At 40.7% G+C, this 17,570-nt stretch overlaps 1 protein-coding gene and 1 long non-coding RNA gene across 2 annotated transcripts in view; both read left to right on the forward strand.

The window, feature by feature from the left end:
• The window catches only part of LOC125228404 (serine/threonine-protein kinase NLK2), a 173,452-nt gene that overhangs the window by 34,170 nt on the left and 121,712 nt on the right, over positions 1-17,570 (forward strand).
• LOC125228405 lies at positions 15,630-16,196 on the forward strand. Its single transcript, XR_007177281.1, has 2 exons — positions 15,630-15,935; positions 16,052-16,196. It is a non-coding gene; the product is annotated as an uncharacterized LOC125228405 (long non-coding RNA).

Here is a 17,570-nt window from a genome sequence, read left to right on the forward strand (position 1 = left end):
TTCTAAATTTAGTTTTTACTATTATGTATAATACATTCCGATAATAATGAATGAAATGAATAATTCTGTGGTAAAATTGAGAATTTCCTTCCTTGATTGCCAGACCAGTATCAAATAATATGTACTCCGATTTTCATTAAAACACTCCAAATACCTTAATAGCCAAGCGCTTAAAATCGCAATCTATGAGTGTCGCTGAATCGAGCGCTTGTTAATTTTCATGCGCTCAAAGAGCAGCGCATAGTCACGTAGGTACGTTCGGAATCCTTAATTTAACTCCGGCCCGGTGCCCGGAGATGCACCCTGAATGAGCTTCCCGCCAGTGATTGCGTTCGCGCCCGTTCCGTGACTTCAAATTAATGTCACGTCTTACTCCCGCCTTATGAGCACGCGCGAATCCCGATATCTTACAATATATGCTATGCGTCTAGACCAGCGGTTCTCAAACTTATTTACCCATGGAACCCTTTTAGAAAGTAAAATATCTGACGGAACCCTTAATTTTTTTTATTGCTATCTTTATTTTAATAATCAATCATGATAGTAAAATCTAATCACTAGATTCTAATGTGAGGTATTACATGAAACTGTTTTTTATTTTTTATCGATTGGTGAATATTTGGTTTTATGGAAGAGAGTTGAAGTTGCATATCAGGTACCCAAAATTCACACGGAGCCCCCAGAGAGGCTTTGCGGAGCCCTAGGGGTCCGCGGAGCACACTTTGAGAATGGCTGGTCTAGACACTGTGAACTGTCGAGTGTCGATGTTGCCTCCGGTGTTTTCAGGACCAATATTAGATACCTTCAAGAAAAGAGTGTGCTTATCGACAATTCTTCTGGTCGTTTGCGTTCTGTGGAAAAAAATACATTGTCTGGGATCAAGTTTTCGTGGTAACAAATTTTAAATATGACACCATTTTCTACTGACAAGTTGAGTTTGCCAGAGTTGATGTGCTGGGTCAGGAGACCTAGATCGCGGTGTAGGCCGCCGTTTGTCAGCTTGCATAATCCTGCCCGGCTTGCGCAATAGGTAGAAGGTTATTTAGTTGTGTACGAGAAAGTGGGAAAGAATAATAACCATTCATTATGATAACTTTTCATTATGATAACTTGATAAGCATATACAAGAGTTGGTATACTAAGCGTAATTGATGTTGGCACTTTTCCAGATATTATGAAACATAGCAAAATTATCCCGTTGTTTAAATCAGGAACGAAGACAGATCCTACGAACTTTAGGCCGATTTCAATACTACCTGCATTAAGCAAAGTGTTTGAGAAACTTATTTTAAATCAACTGCTGTCGCATTTCAACAGAAATAAACTGCTTGATAGCAATCAATTTGGTTTTACCAAAGGTCGATCAACCACTGACGCTGGTGCGGTACTCCTAAAGCACATCTTTGACGCTTGGGAAAAAGCTCAAGATGCTGTTGGAATTTTCTGTGATCTGTCCAAGGCATTTGATTGCGTAGATCACGAAAATTTAAAACGAAAATTAAGCCACTACGGGATAAAAGCCGGTGCCCTCGACTTAGTCTCATCATATCTGTCGGATAGGACTCAGAGAGTAGTTATTAATGGAACTCATTCGGCGGGGTCCCCGGTAGCCCTCGGAGTGCCTCAAGGTTCAATTCTTGGTCCCTTCCTCTTTTTAGTATATATTAATGACCTACCCACTGTTGTTAAAGGCAGACATGATATAGTGTTATTTGCGGATGACACTTCTCTTATATTCAAAGTGGACAGGAAGGAAAATAGCTTCGACAGTATTAATGATGCCCTATCAACTATAGTTAACTGGTTTACGGCAAACAATCTACTTTTGAACGCCAAGAAAACCAAATGCATCAAGTTTGCGTTACCTAACGTCAAGCAGATAAATAACAGCAAAATCCAAATAAAAGGTGATACGCTGGAGTTTGAAGACCAAACTGTTTTCCTGGGAGTCACTTTAGACTCAAAACTGCAATGGCACGCACATATTGCTACTTTAGCTAACAAACTTAGTTCAGCTGCCTACGCAGTAAGAAGAATCAGACAGCTAACAAACGTAGAGACGGCTAGGCTGGTATACTTTGGTTACTTCCATAGTGTTATGTCGTATGGAATTCTGTTATGGGGTAAAGCCGCAGATATTCAGACGATATTTGTGCTGCAAAAGCGAGCTGTACGTTCCATATATGGACTGGGCGCTCGAGCTTCCCTAAGAGAGAAATTCAAAGAGGTGAACATTCTTACCGTTGCCTCTCAGTACATACTTGAGAATATTATGTATGCTAGGAAAAACATCCATGAATACAAGCTTAACAGTGATATCCATAACTATAACACTAGAAACAAACATAAACTTGCCGTGCCCTTCCACCGTCTCCGTAAGGTTAGTACGTCTTTCGTTGGGAACTGTACACGTTTTTATAACAAAATCCCCATTGATGTAGTGAACTTGCCACTCGGCAAATTTAAGTCACATGTTAAGCGCTGTTTGCTAGGTAAAGCTTACTATACGGTAAATGATTTTATAAATGATAAACTAGTTTTTTAAAGGTGCGCGGGGCCCGAGGGCCCCGCGGTCTTTCTTGTTGCTTTTTTGTTTTTTTTGCTTTGCTTGTTTGTTTTTTTGCTTTGCTTTTTTGCTTTTTTTGTTTCTTTGCTTAGCTTGTTTGTTTTTTTGCTTTACTTGTTTCCTTTTTTGCTTTAGCCTTTATGTGCTTGGAAGCACTCTCTGCCCGCAGCTCGGCCTGCGGCCTTCGCGTGCTTGGGAGCCTGTCAGACACGCTCCGGGCCTTCGGCCCTCCGCGTAGTTACTGTGGGGGTTGTAGGGAAGTTGGAGCTTAAAACACGATCCAATAGTTAAAGTGTCTTGAGAAGCTCACGACGGGCCTGCGGCCTGCGGCCTCCGGCCCGTCGTTTCGCTTCTCTAAGACACTTTTACTATTGGGTCGTGTTTAAGCTCCAACTTCCCGGACCGCCGGCGAGCCGGTCAGGGACGCTCCGGGCCTTCGGCCCTACGCGGAGCTCGGCCTTCGGCCTTCGCTTGGTTTCGTAGCTCCGCGTCGGGCCTCCGGCCCGCCGCGTCGCTTTTTAGACACTTCACTTATTGTTCTGCTTGGGAGCATTCTCTGCCCACAGCTCGGCCTGCGGCCTTCGCGTGCTTGGGAGCCTCTCAGACACGCTCCGGGCCTTCGGCCCTCCGCGTAGTTTCTGTGGGGGTTGTAGGGAAGTTGGAGCTTAAACACGACCCAATATTAAAAGTGTCTTGAGAAGCTCACGACGGGCCTGCGGCCTGCGGCCTCCGGCCCGTCGTTTCGCTTCTCTAAGACACTTTTACTATTGGGTCGTGTTTAAGCTCCAACTTCCCGGACCGCCGGCGAGCCGATCAGGGACGCTCCGGGCCTTCGGCCCTACGCGGAGCTCGGCCTTCGGCCTTCGCTTGGTTTCGAAGCTCCGCGTCGGGCCTCCGGCCCGCCGCGTCGCTTTTTAGACACTTTAATTATTGTTCTGCTTGGGAGGATTCTCTGCCCGCAGCTCGGCCTGCGGCCTTCGCGTGCTTGGGAGCCTCTCAGACATGCTCCGGGCCTTCGGCCCTCCGCGTAGTTACTGTGGGGGTTGTAGCGAAGTTGGCGCCCCTCTCAGGGACGCTCCGGGCCTTCGGCCCTACGCGGAGCTCGGCCTTCGGCCTTCGCTGGGTTTCGAACCTCCGCGTCGCTTTTTAGATACTTTTACTTATATTTTTTTGCTTGGGAGCACTGTCTGTACGCAGCTCGGACTTCGGACCGGAGCAATGACGTTCGGGCTGTGGAACACTCCTTCAGGCTGGTAGGGAAATTTGACTTTGTCCCCTCTCGCCGCCGTTTTTGACTTTTCCAAAATTTTTTTTCTCATTTCTGTTTTTGGCCCCCGTTCTTACCACTTGCCAAATTTGAACGCGCTCGGACCGAAAAAAAAAAAATTTTTCAAAGTCGGCCATTTTGAAATTTTGTAAATGCCATTCGATGGACCACAAATAACTGTACAACATTAGTTCAAGCACTTTTAAACTTTTTCCTACCGTTACGGAGCTATGGGGATTAAAAAAAAAACCTCCATACAAACTGGTAGGGAAATTTGACTTTGTCCCCTCTCGCCGCCGTTTTTGACTTTTCCAAAAATTTTTTTTTCTCATTTCTATTTTTGGCCCCCGCTCTTACCACGTGCCAAATTTGAACGCGCTCGGACCGAAAAAAAAAAAAAAAAAATTTTCAAAGTCGGCCATTTTGAAATTTTGTAAATGCCATTCGATGGACCTCAGATAACTGTACAACATTAGTTTAAGCACTATTAACCTTTTTCCTACCGTTACGGAGCTATGGGGATTTAAAAAAAAACCTCCATACAAACTGGTAGGGAAATTTGACTTTGTCCCCTCTCGCCACCGTTTTTGACTTTTCCAAATTTTTTTTTTCTCATTTCTATTTTTGGCCATCGTTCTTACCACGTGCCAAATTTGAACGCGCTCGGACCGAAAATAAAAATAAAAAATTTCAAAGTCGGCCATTTTGAAATTTTGTAAATGCCATTCGATGGACCTCAGATAACTGTACAACATTAGTTCAAGCACTATCAACCTTTTCCCTACCGTTACGGAGCTATGGGGATTAAAAAAAAGGACCTCCATACAAATTTCAATTGGCCTTCAAAGGGCGCCATTTTGAATTTTTCAAAATTTTCTTTTTGTATACTAATCTTGGGGTGGCTGTCTACCCGTGTGCAAAATTTCAGCGCGCTCGGACCATTTTGAAATTTTTCAAAAAAAAAAGTCGGCCATTTTGATTTTTTTTTAATGCCATTCGATGATCCTCGGGTGACTGTATAACATTTGTTTGAGCACTTTTCACTTCTTTGTACCGTTACGGAGCTATGGTAATTAAAAGAAAAACCTCCATTCAAATTTCAATTGGCCCTCAAAGGCCGCCATTTTGAATTTTTCAAAATTTTCTTTTTGAATACTAATCTTAGCGCGACCGTCCACCCGTGTGCCAAATCTCAGCGCGCTAGGACCATTTTGAAAATTTTCAAAAAAAAAAGTCGGCCATTTTGATTTTTTTTTAATGCAACTTTTTTCTACTCGGATACCTGTATGACATTTGGTCGAGCACCCCCCGGCTATCTCTTACGGTTTAAAAGTTGCCATACAAAATAAAAGTGGCCAGTTTTCCCACATTTGTAGCACTTTTCAATTTTTTTTTATTTCATTCGAATCGAGGCCACTTGGAGATTCTATGACCAAAATTTGAGCTCTCTACGACAAACTTGAAAAATCGTCAAAAAAAAAAGTCGGCCATTTTGAAAAAAAATGGCGGCGTCAAAAACTGCCCAGGGTCCTCTATGACATTTGGTCGAACACTCCCCGGCTAACTCCAGCCGTTTGGCCAGGCCGTCCAACATTTTTTTACCCGGAACCGGTAGACCGACGGTCTGATCTATCCGGGGTCGCAGGACCAAACTCTATACGACCACACCAAACAATGCCACCTTCAAATCCCCCTTCTGCCTATTTTTTGAAAAATGTCAGTCGGGTTGTAGCTTTATATTATATAGAAATGCCTTTAAGCCAGTAGCTTGATTATGGTAGCAGAAGTTTGTAATACAACCGTACTAGTATCCAGTAAAAATGACACAGCGTAATTTTTCTCATGTGATTGTATTGTATCATTAGTTATGTTAGTAGGACGCTTAGAGACCTTATACACCTCTAAGATTTTTGTTTTCATTATATAGCGTAGTTATATAAAATTTATTTAAAGTATGATAGTACACTGACCCTTAGAGACCTTTACATCTCTAAGTCACGTTGAGCATGTAATTAGTTATGTATAGCTATACTAGGCATTGTTGCCCTCTTTAATGTCACCTACAAGCTTAATGTCGTGTTTCACTGTGTCGATTTTTCTTTTGTCAATTTGCTGTTAGCTTGAACATGTCATGCTCGCTTAAAAGTCTTTGCTTACGGTGGCGTGTTGATCGGGTCGCCACCTTCCCGAATGGAGGTTGAGGGAGGCGATGGCTGAGATACGCGTCATACTCGTGAACGGGTGCTGTTTGTGGAGACTGGTCTGTTCAAGCTTACCTGGGCCACATGTTTTGTTAGATTATTTAACTTTATTTTTGAGCGGATTGCGAGACACTACATTCGGTTCTTGTAAGAATTAAACTTAAGTAAGTAATGTCTTAAGGATGACACTAGAGACCATCACGTTGTCGTTTAATTTAGTTAATTTTAGCTTTTGGACACTTAGAGACTTTATACATCTCTGAGATTTTGATTATATTTTATTTTAAAATAGACTCCTTACTTTAATGACCTTGTTGTCGTTTGATTAAGTTAATGTTAGTTTTTTGGACACTTAGAGACCTTATACATCTCTGAGATTTTGATTATATTTTTAAACTTAATTTGTAACCTTGATTGGCCCTTATTTGTAAACTTGATTTGTTCTTTAATGATTGACAACTAGAGACTTGTACATCTCTTGAAATGTGTAATTTAGCTGTTCATTTTCTGTATTTTTTATTTTTTTTTGTATTATTTGACAAAGGTTTTTACTTTTAAATACTTTAATTTTATAAAATTTGATTCTTGGAGACGCTATACATCTCCATGGATTATTTGATTAAGTATAATATTTTTACTTGTAATATTCAGTCTTTTACAACTATTGAAGTATTATAGATTTCTTTTATCTTTGTATCTGTTTGCACTTTCTTTATGTATTGATTATAGTTAGTAATAATATGACATTTAGAGACTTTATACATCTCTAATTCTATATCAGTGTATAGCTACTTTGCTTATGATTAATATTTTTAGTTAATATGTCTATTAATTTCATTTGTTTAACTTTAATGAATACTCTGTAATGTTGACATGTAAAAGTGCCCCCGTGGCCTATTTGCTGAATAAATGATTTTGTATTTTGTATTTTGTATAATTAATTCTTGTAAAAATCATAATTGCACTTTTTAAAATATTTTTATGAAACGAACTTTTTTTTGTTTTCAGGTAAGTCGTCAGAAGTCTTGTAAATTAGAAACATAAGCGGCAATGGTAAGTTATTTAATGAAGACCGTAATATACAATTTGTAGACAGTAATTATATTTAAACGATAATGGCAGACGAAGCAGGTGTTTAATTAATTGTTACCACCTCCGTCCGCTCTGTAATTACGCCAAAGGGCCCGTCGGACGGGCTAGGCATTCTACACCCCAAGAACCGGCTTCGGTTCCTGGTCTAGCCCGGTGTCTGATTACGAGGGTGTAAAGTTTCGACACGGCGACGCTGCCCGCACAATGGCCATACAAACGCTGGTCTCGGATGGCCTCGCCCGCTCCCAACAGCGCAATCAGGTTCCGCAAGTTGTAATGAATACTTGATGCGCACTCGGAAAATTCAGACCAAGAAACGCTGCTATTTGTCGACGACCGTGACGTTTCGCTGCCAAAGGGCGCAGTTTAATGTTTCATTCGTTGAGTTTATTAACAGGTTGCTGATTACAATGCTTATACAAGCCTTGAGCCGCACTTGCCAGCTTTAGTTAATGTTGGAACATAGCTTATGCTGCCTATATGCCTTTATGCTGAATTGTATGCCAATTTCGAACTCAGTTATTATCTCACATTGCTCCGTCAAACTCATTTCCTGCTAACGACTTGGGTTATGAACGTATAATATTTGTATTGCTTTGCTTTTACGAACCTACCGAGTCACTTTGACATAGTAATACATTACTGGAGTGTCGTGACTCATGACTTCTTTCCCTTGACAAAAAACCTTATCTATGAGAAAGATAAGAGTCCTTTTCTAAGTTTGTTGAAAAGGGGCCAAACATGTCAATAAACGAACATGGTAAGGTTTCTATATTAAAGCCTCCGCCACACATAAAGCGTTTTGATAGCGTAGCGTTAGCGGAGCGCAATGATAGCGGTGCGCCGGACGAACGCTGGCGTTCCGCTCGCAATCCGCGCGCATACCGCTCGCAATCCGCGCTCGTTAGTTCCCGCCGGCGTCCGCTGGGCGCAACGCCAGCGTTCGTCCGGCGCACCGCTATCATTGCGCTCCGCTGACGCTCCGCTAACGCTCCGCCTACGCTCTCAAAACGCTCAAACGCTTAACTCAACTTTTATCGATAACGGAAAGCGGTCAAGTGCTTGCCCGCCTTGCTACCCATTTATCTGTGTATATTACAGTACAAACGCGGTAGTGAACGTGCAAGTCTCATACATTTTTTATCTTTGTACTGTGTATGCTATTAAACTGGCTACACCGACTCCATTAGCGTAGTTTTCTACGGAATACTAAAAAGTAAAAATTATAATAACCGTGGAGTATTGTTCTCTTTTTATACTCGCTAATAAAGGATCCTGCGCCGGCCCGTCACGGAATTAGTGTGGTTGCACGCAGTAAACCGATTTTATACAGATGTTCTGTGAAGGACTTTTAAATGTTTTGTGAACAACTCTTCGGAATAGTGTGGGCGAGATAATTTGAAGTCTGTACGGGTCTGCCACCTACATGACGATCTAACTCGATGGTCTATTTAAACAAAATGTGTGTTTGGTTTGAAGTCACAATGTGTATAAATAATAAGTAGGTACCAGGCCACAACCACGTCAAAATCACAAGCAGTAAAAGATTACTTACAATCTGATTTATAACGTCACTACGATATAGTTATATAGTGGCCTAGGGTTCCAATTGGTTGACTGTACCTAGTACTCAATGCAACATGCTATATGAATGTAGTCACCGGCAGGTTAGTGACGTAGGGTGCTGTACTCGTAACAATTTCAATGAGGTTATTAGAATCTTTGTAATGTCAGGTATGAGAAACTAATCATTAATAATAGATGACCCAGTCCACGGCCGCGGCCACTACATTCCCAAAGCCAGAGCGACTTAATCATTGCAATAATCCTACAGTAATAACTTCAATAACTACATACCTGAAGAAGAGAACCTAGAACTCTCAATGAAATGGTCAGAATCTGTATAATGTGTGGCGGCGTGAGAAGCGGCGGTCATTAATAATAGAGTGACCCGGTCCACGACCGCAGTCGCAGCGTCTGGCGTCGATTGATCGCAGACGCTGTCTAGATCATCTCCATATCCTGGGGTATATGCCAGTAAATCCTTGCAAGTGTAAAACCATTCTTAACTTCAGTAACTACAGCAAAGATAACGTAGACCTCCGAATAAGCAGGTCATCAGAATATGTACAATATGTATATGTAGGCGTGAGCAGCGGTCATTAATAATAGAGTGACCCGACCGCGGCCGCAGCGTCCGTGATTGATCGCAGACGCTACCTAGATCATCTTCACATTCCGCGAATTAATTCTTGCAAGCGTAAAATTAGCTTTTGATTTTATACTAGGGTATTAAAACTGGGCACCTAAGTATTTATCTCTTTAAAACCTGCCGAAGTTGGTGATAACCAATTTGCTGATTTTTAAGATCAGTGTCAAATAAAAAAACTGGGATGTGACTAAAATGAGAGCGAATAAAACTAAAGCGTTTCAATTGAGTCGTCTAACGAATTAATTTCACAAAAAGAAAATCAAAATGACAAACAAATAGTCAAAAATAATCTACTTACTCATTTCTATTACCTTATCATTCTTATAAATACCTACTTACAACTTCAATATAGGTTCATTTGGGCATGGCCAATTTTTGTTTAAAACTTTGTGACTAATTCAAAAACTCGCTGCTTACTCAGCCCAAAGGACAAAGTAAATAGGAACAATGATAATTAATAACATTGTTGGGACGTTTTGCAAAGTAAGTCCATTTTCCAAATATGTTGATAACAAACAATCCGTTTTGCTTACCGAGTTGTTATTATGTGCAGCTGCAGGGTAACGATTTGCATTAAACAGCTTTTCGTTGTAGTTTCTGTTGTATGCATATACATATAAACAACATACATATTTGTTCTGTTACAAACAATTTTAATGTTAATTTTTAATACTTACCATATCGTCTTACAATACAAAGTGGTAGTCCTAATGGAAGGCTATCTTAGAAAAAGTTTAAGCGTAAATGGTTTAGGTACCATTCAAAACTTTTAATCCTTTCTTCAAAACTTAACTATTTATATTTAATTTATGCATGAAGCTTTGATCCACATTTACCGACGATTTAATGTCCCTTCGTCTCGTAGTTAACAAACATTTGGGAGCTGAAATTGTCTAGTATTTCCATTTTCCAGTATACGAACTAGCATTTAATTTCTGCGTAGCCAACACTGAGAGTAGATTTTAGTATTCACCGTATCCCCCGATGGGCATGAATCCCTAAAAGCGTCCACTAGCGGCCGCGCCGCGCGATATTGTTTATTATTCAGCCGCTAAAAATGGAAAATAAGCAGCCCGTTTGACAAAATACCGCGCAGCAGTCGGCGCCGACACTACACCTTCACTTTCCCAATATTTGTTACACCTACCTTCTATTTTCATTCACAGGATTAGCAGGAACCCGTTTTTACTTTCAGCCGACCAACGTGCATCAATGTCGGAGCGCCAAAACAAAAACTGAAGTTTTCGTTCACTCCACAATTTATGGAATAAAAATGTTCTGTTGATTTTTCTGTATCCATGTCTTCATAAATTTACTTTGTTTGTTTATGACCGGATTTGCGATCGTGTTTTCCTATTTGCTTATGCTAATTCCGTTATTGCTACTCTGCTTATTTGGAGTAATAAAAAATCGGAGGACTCATTGATCATTCATATCTATAGCTCAATAAAGTGGTCAAAATAACTTGTCTTGATTCGGCTTCTACAAATTTTGATCGACGCTCGCAATGCGACTACTTTAGCGTGGAAACAATACTTGTTTATGACAACGTTTCTTAATGTTTTTCCATGCTGATTCAGCAAATTTTCAGTTTCCTACTGAATTCACAGTATAAATAAATAGCCGTTAAGTGCCATAGTCGCCTGGCGGAGCGGCAGATGCGGCGGCGGCGGAGGTCACCGCACCCGCAGCGCAGCTGGGAGCCCTACCCGGACGCTTTTTGTACCGGAGCCCGGATCCCGGGAACAACGCTTACCCGCTGCACTGCGATAACGCGACGCATCCAACCTATGATTGATACTCGTATCGTGTATCATCGGCTGAATAATGATTTCTGTTATAGGTCGTGTAACCTTAGTTAGGATAGATATTATCGGATTTTTCAAAGGTTAGTCTAAAGTCACATTACAGTGATTCAGAAGAGATACGCTTAAGTTGTAATTAAGCTACAAGACCAGCTCAATGTTAAACAATGTCATTCGATGTCATAAGCTCATTTAATTGAAAATGTTGAAATACTAACGAAACCTAAGTCGTATCTAATCCATTGGGTTAGACGGTAAGCCGCAGTCAACATGTGACGCAGCTAGTTTTTAGTTTTATCTTTTCGCCGCAACAACTTCGTGACTTGGCCCATCATCCATTCGGTCGGTGGCGTGGCGTAATTTTCTCATTTCGAGTGGTCATTAGTTCCACGGGGACAGGACTCGGCTGTCGCTCGACCATTAACTTTACACGCATACCTGCTCGCTCCAAATGACATGAAAACTTCTCCTTTATGACTACAAACGCTCTGAATAGAATGAGAATTGGTTGCGGCTCGACACCTAAATAAAGAAAGGTATTTCAAAATCTGTAATCATTCATTTACTGTCAAAGGGCCCTAATGGTGCTGCAGCGCAAATGTCCTCTGTATTCAACATACTACATTAGAAATGTATAATCGAATTATAAATTATTGATAGTGATCTTGATTTACAACCCATCGACTGCCCATTCATAACATAAAACCCTGCCCTTGGCGACTTAACGCTAATACAATGAATGAATTAATTAAAGTAATAAGCATAAGCAATTTAAATACAACATGAAAAAAAGCAAGTTAGTCTGTAGGCAGTGAAATGAAGCGTTATTGCTGAGGCAGATACTTTATCATTAGATTTGGAGAGGGGCTCGGGTGCCTCGCGCGGCGGTCGCCTGGCGCGGAGTTTGGGGTGCGTTCACCGCGCGATCGATGCCGGCCCCAGGCCAACTGCGAAGACCCACCTACCAACGAATTGTTTTCATTTAATCATCCAGCCAACGCAAGGGGTGCCTTCTGTTCCGATCGTGACTGTGCACTTACCCTCTCATTATAACGACCCTATGAAGTTCCAATTGTTCCAAACCTATATTTTTCATAAGTAGTCACGCACTTCACCAAATTTATTTCCGCGCTTCAAGTATGCGGGGAGGTTCCACTTAACGTTTTTCCCACAGTTTCTATGTAACGCAGCATCCATTACTCTCGATCAAAACGCGGTAACAGCTTGCCGTCTGCGCCTTGCGTTCCATCATGGCGCGGACTTATTCAATAACTACAATTTGTTCATAATAATAACACGCGTTGCGTGCGATGAACGACGTTGAAACTCGCTTACTCATCAAGCGATCTCGATATCGGATCGCTAGGGCGGAGGTGCGAACAAATCCGTGTATTAATTCGCTGAGATTAGGCGTCAATCAAATGATACGAGTAAGCTGGCTCTGGCGAAGTGGCCATGGCGGCGCGATTTGGACATTTCTCAATCTGATATGCAGCGCGGCAGCTGCCATTACAATAAAATAAATAAACTTAAATAAACGATAATGTTCCGACAAAATATGCAGATATAAAATATTTCGCTCTAATTGAAAGAGATAAGGGGAAATTTTTTAGTGCTACTTTACATGTGATCAGTTTTATTTTTAATAATCAGAGATAGCGTCATCAAAGACGGACATACCGAGATAAAAGGATGACTACCAAGAGCTTCTACGAACGGCCCGCAGCCTCCAAACTGGTTTGATGCAGGTACGCGGCTAAAATTATACGTAGACAAAACGGACGGTCTCCGGCGAACACGAATTTCGGCACCGCTCCGTACGACGGGACGGGTCTTTGACAAAGACGCATTCCGATCGCGTATCGCCCTAACACAAAGGATACCCGGCCGAAATATTGAAGTGCTATTGTACCCACCCTGCGTTGTTGAGCTTACTTGAAATATTAGCGTAAAACTCCTAAACACGGGATACCTTTATCGCTTTACTTGCCTTGATGTTTACCATCCCCTCTTGGGTCATTGTTGCTTTTACTTACTTTGACCTGAGCTCTCGTTGTATCGGATTTAGCAGTATTTCCAAGTAAGAAAATCCAATATTATTTTGCCGAAACATTATCAAGCTTCATTCAGCTCTACACCCGGGTTTCCTCAAGAGATTTACACATAATAGGTACCTACTTATAATGCCGATGACCATTCCCCTTCGCTGCTATTGGGAATCGATATCGCTGGCATCGTGTCCCACGGGCCACGCTTCGCTGACTCGCTTTATTCTTCTAGAAAAAGCTTCACTTTTAATTTTTCTTTTACCGAGTATCTGATGAAAATTTCTTTGTTCTGAACTCACTTTGCCACCCACCACAAACAAAGCGGACTCGCTTGGGAGCTTGCAGCCGAAAATAACTTAGTCCAACACGATGACTAATATTGACCGACTTAAGTTAACTGTTTATTATCCATGCCTCGAGTATAGTGCACCATCCATAAAGCTTCCTATCATTCCTTCAAAGACTATGGTGTACATGTACATACACAAGGTCCTTTCATGCTGGCTCGTAAATTGTTTCTCACGGTCTCGCGTCAGATTTTAACGGCCCTTCCAACAGTAAACGCCGATGCCTGTAAAGATATAATGCTTGGAACGTTTAGATTTTTACGGGAGTTCATTAGCTTCGGCTTAATGAACGCCCATGATCCCAGAGCGAATTAAAAATAAACTATGGGTATGGAGCTATCAACCCATCTAATCGCGCTACATCACGCAAATTTTTCACCACCCGAGTTAAACTAGGTATGATCCATGTATGAAATTTGGAATGCGTTTAATACGGAAGTCGTTTGTATCAAAGCCATTTTTTTTTAGAGTACCTGCAAGATATTCGATCGAACGTTTTGATAGTTAGCGTGGGTTTAATTCAGTACGAGTATTGCTCCTCCTCATAGTTATAAACAGATCAGTAATTCGAGAAGACACCCTTCACAAAAATTGTTATATAGTTTTACTTCTTAGGTTTTCTAAAGTGTTTTTACTGAGCATTTCAGATGGAATGTAACAAAGCCAAGTTCCCTACATCGGGACCGTTGAATCGTTCTAAATAGTTTCCAAACAAAATACAGACCACACGTTCGCCGGATATTTGGTTCTTAATTAAAACAAAGAGCGTGTTTGTTCGGAGGACTAAGGAATGAAAATTCGGTCCCTGGAGTCGAATCTAGCTTCGGAAACAACATCAGAGTAACGTCGCCTTTGGGATAGCCAGTAACGTCGGCAGATGCAGCTAGCTAATGTTGTTTAAAATTATATGCGCACGCTCCTTGTGAAACTTTTGAATACTTCGCCATATACGAGTATGAAAGGATTAGATAACTGCCATAATTTCATTGCTTTAACATTATTCACAATTAATTGGTTCATCCCGAGATTCTATGGAATAAACGTTATATTGAATGCAAAAACATTACATGTTCATAATCATACTATCAATTTAAACGAAGAACATAATTTAGAAGAAGAAAATAACAATGACTAAGTAATATCAAACGAACCTTCTGAGTGTCTTCCATTTTTAAAAGACCGTTACAAGAATCATTAAGGCCTTTAGATCTAAAAATCTCCGTGCCTTGTCGGTCCTCGTCCCCGGGGTCGGAATGCCCGCCGGAAACGATATCAGGTAGAACTGCCATGACCTCGCCCGGTTCATGCGATCGTGAACCCATGACTACCTAGTAGGTACATAATAATCCCACTTACCAAAGTTCATCGACCTAAAATAGGTATTATTTGACCATCAAAACAAAACCATGCAGACCTAGTGACTATCTTCGTTTTTTAAATTGTCCTGCAAGAATTAAGGCAGTTGGTCCTAAAATTCGCAGTCGGAATTCCCGCCGGAAACGGCATCAGGTAGAGTTGCCATGAACCCGCCGGTTCATGCGATAGTGGCTCCAGGGTTACCACGCATATAGTGCACATGCCAAAGCGGCTACTTCAACCAATATTTTTAACGTACATATTTAATTATAAATTAAACAGTAGGCTTTACTCTTTGGACATGAATTACATTACAATATAATAAAACAATACAACATTACTACAGAAGCCGGGACAAAAGGGGTGGCCGGCCGAAGACATATAGATCTCTTGTCCTAATAGCCGCACCTGAAACTGTTACTTTTACTTTTTATTTCTAGGTAACTTACCGAATATATGTGTAACATACCGTAGTTGACGTATTATAGTAGAATAGAATAGAATAGAATAGAATATTTTTTTATTCGTAAGCACTTAACAACGGCGATAACAATATAATATACACAAAAATTAACGACACACAAACAAGTAACCATACACACAAAGGCTAACAAACAAAAGTGCCACGAAATGGTCTCATCTCAGCATGTTGCTGGCGACTTCCAGCGCTGGTCTTCCGATGAGGCCATTTGGTGAAAACAATCACGACAGGTAACAATTTATGAATACAACACTAAAAAAAAATAAAAAATATCAAAAAAGAAAGTATGCAAAAGACAACAAAGATTTATAACAGACATTACATTATTACACAATATTATCGGGTCGGACTCGTCATAGCCGTACATTAAAATAATTTTGACTACATCTAGCGCCATCCGGCCATTACGGGAACTAAAATGACATAACAAAAAGCACGAGTACAAGGACAAACAAAAATTGGCAATGCAAACTTAAATTATTAATTAATAACAATAAAAGGCTGAGAATATTTCAGAATGTAGTGTGCCATGGCAATACAGACGGAACATAAACTATGTGGTAAGTAAAAACAGAGACTACAGGCAACTTGTATCATGTAAGCAGGTTTCCTGGTTGAATTGGTGGCTAAGCATGTATTGTTTGAGCTTTGTTCTGAAACTATAAATACTTTGCAGGTTCCTCATAGGTGGTGGGACATTATTCCAACACTTTGAAGCGTTATACCGGTAGCTGCCCCGGAAGGCTGCCGAAGCATGGCGTGGCGTCAGCAAATGACTTCCACAATTGCGGCGGTCGCGGAGCTTGATGCAAGATAACTTAGCAAAAAGATATGTAGGTGTTTTATACTTAAGAACTCCGAAAAGCAAACAAGCCAGATGAAGTTTACGACGGTGCTGCATTTTGAGAATTTTGTGACTAAGTAAATATTTTTTTTCATTTACATACATTATATTTCAGGACGTCCCACTCTGATAAATGATAAATGTTTTGTTCGTAGCATTTAAGTCATCATCATTTCATCAATCTGTATGGGTACTGTATCGTATCTGACCGCCAAGTCGAGCAAAAGGGCGGCACGGCCGTATCATACTTTTCTCGATAATCTATTTTTGGCAACCCTACTGCAATGTTCACGACCGCAGCCGAACATTAGCCCTAGTTTCGCGGAATAAGGCGCATTAGAATAAATTATCCCATAACGATGACGATGACGCATCGACCATTCCAGTTCGAGACTTCATTACTTGATAACATTTACGACTAAAAACGACTTGTTTCACTAATAACTTTTTAATATGAGAACCACCATTAAATGTGCTGATTTTCCGGCGTCATGTTTGTCTACACAAGTCCATGAAATTTGTATTTTCATGCTTTTTTTTACTATGAGATAATAAGCTAAATATTAGGCATCTAATACGCTGTATGGAGATCAGATCAGATGGGTGTTTACTGATTGGAGTAATTCGTTTGGAATGTAAGCTAGGTTAAATATATTAAAATATGCATGTTTTTTTTTTCTGTAAGCATGTATTGAGGATTTCCAAATAGCATTACATTACACATAGTTACATAGGTATATTAATTTTAACATTTGATGTTTTGAAAAACAAACTTAAGTTGTGAAATATAGTCCAAAGTTAGAGCGCGCACTTGCGCAGTCCGCTCACGATCTTCTTAATTTACCTAATATTTTCGTTGCAAATTCATAACATGATCTAATTAAAAAATTTCGCTAGCACCGACAATATCTTGATTAAGATTGGGGGTTGTTGATCTAAGATGGGGCGCTTCCTTCTGCCACCTCGGCTAGTCCTTCGTCGCCCTCACAAGTTCGCGACCTTTACGCGAGAATGGAAACCCAGATGTTTATTGAACGAGAACCATAATAAAATTACACTTCTTTACAAAGGCTAACTTTTTAGTAAATGGTGAAGAAACATACGAAGAAGAGTCGAAGTTAGGTATAAACCTATAACGATTTGAAGGGCCATGTACCTACCGATGAAGTGGCGCGAAGGAGTAAGGACTATTCATTCGTCGCGCGTCGTCGTCGTGACAAGTTCGCGACCTTACCTGAGAATAGAGACCAGTTGTTTATTGGAAGAGAAACCTAATTATAGAAGCTTTTCACTGATTAACCTAGTAGTTGATGAAGAAACATATCTAGCAAAAAAAGATGTCGAGGTCGGG

The sequence above is a fragment of the Leguminivora glycinivorella genome, chromosome 7 (genome assembly GCF_023078275.1).
Source record: "Leguminivora glycinivorella isolate SPB_JAAS2020 chromosome 7, LegGlyc_1.1, whole genome shotgun sequence".
Classification (NCBI taxonomy): Eukaryota; Metazoa; Arthropoda; class Insecta; order Lepidoptera; family Tortricidae; genus Leguminivora; species Leguminivora glycinivorella.